The sequence below is a fragment of the Dermacentor silvarum genome, chromosome 10 (genome assembly GCF_013339745.2).
Source record: "Dermacentor silvarum isolate Dsil-2018 chromosome 10, BIME_Dsil_1.4, whole genome shotgun sequence".
Lineage (NCBI taxonomy): Eukaryota > Metazoa > Arthropoda > Arachnida > Ixodida > Ixodidae > Dermacentor > Dermacentor silvarum.
In genome coordinates, this window is record NC_051163.1 from 64,931,860 (window position 1) to 64,932,994 (window position 1,135).

The 1,135-nt window shown below is 53.5% G+C and overlaps 4 non-coding genes across 4 annotated transcripts; all 4 read right to left on the reverse strand.

Annotated features, from left to right (window-relative positions):
- Positions 1 to 135: 135 nt before the first annotated feature.
- On the reverse strand, positions 136 to 207 carry Trnae-uuc (transfer RNA glutamic acid (anticodon UUC)). Its single transcript has one exon. It is a non-coding gene; the product is annotated as a tRNA-Glu (tRNA).
- A 155-nt stretch (positions 208 to 362) lies between these two features.
- Positions 363 to 434, reverse strand: Trnae-uuc (transfer RNA glutamic acid (anticodon UUC)). Its single transcript has one exon. It is a non-coding gene; the product is annotated as a tRNA-Glu (tRNA).
- A 155-nt stretch (positions 435 to 589) lies between these two features.
- Positions 590 to 661, reverse strand: Trnae-uuc (transfer RNA glutamic acid (anticodon UUC)). Its single transcript has one exon. It is a non-coding gene; the product is annotated as a tRNA-Glu (tRNA).
- Positions 662 to 815: 154 nt separating this feature from the next.
- Positions 816 to 887, reverse strand: Trnae-uuc (transfer RNA glutamic acid (anticodon UUC)). The gene has a single exon. It is a non-coding gene; the product is annotated as a tRNA-Glu (tRNA).
- Between the last annotated feature and the right edge of the window lie 248 nt (positions 888 to 1,135).

The following is a 1,135-nucleotide window of genomic DNA, read 5'->3' on the forward strand; positions in this document are numbered from 1 at the left end:
GCGGAGCTGCTGCTCACTGAACACAGTGCGCGCTGCGAAAAACCAAAAAGCGCAGCGAGGTCTCACCGAGATTTGAATTCGGATTGCTGGATTCAGAGTCCAGAGTGCTAACCGTTACACCAGGAGACCGCACTCTTCCAACGCCGGGAATCGAACCCGGGCCTCCTGGGTGAAAGCCAGGTATCCTAGCCACTAGACCACGCCGGAGACGGGATACGTTGATGCAGCGGGGCTGCTGCTCACTGAACACAGTACGCGCTTTGAAAAAACCAAAAAACGAAACGAGGTCTCACCGAGATTTGAACTCGTATTGCTGGATTCAGAGTCCAGAGTGCTAACCGTTACACCAGGAGACCGCACTCTTCCAACGCCGGGAATCGAACCCGGGCCTCCTGGGTGAAAGCCAGGTATCCTAGCCACTAGACCACGCCGGAGACGGGATACGCTGATGCAGCGGGGCTGCTGCTCACTGAACACAGTGCGCGCTGTGAAAAATTAAAAAAACGAAACGAGGTCTCACCGAGATTTGAACTCAGATTGCTGGATCCAGAGTCCACAGTGCTAACCGTTACACCATGAGACCGCACTCTTCCGACGCCGGGAATCGAACCCGGGCCTCCTGGGTGAAAGCCAGGTATCCTAGCCACTAGACCACGCCGGAGACGGGATACGCTGATGCAGCGGGGCTGCTGCTCACTGAACACAGTGCGCGCTGTGAAAAACCAAAAAACGAAACGAGGTCTCACCGAGATTAGAACTCGGATTGCTGGATTCAGAGTCCAGAGTGCTAACCGTTACAAGATGACCCCGCACTCTTCCGACGCCGGGAATCGAATCCGGGCCTCCTGGGTGAAAGCCAGGTATCCTATCCACTAGACCACGCCGGAGACGGGATGCGTTGATACAGCGGGGCTGCTGATCAATGAACACAGTGCCCGCTGTGAAAAACCAAAAAACGAAACGAGGTCTCACCGAGATTAGAACTCGGATTGCTGGATTCAGAGTCCAGAGTGCTGACCGTTACACCATGATTTTTTTATTGCCGAAATAACACGTTACAGGGAATAAAACGTGGCAGCCAGACTTTGGCTACCGCGGGATTAAAATCTTTTTATACATGCCAACACATCAAATA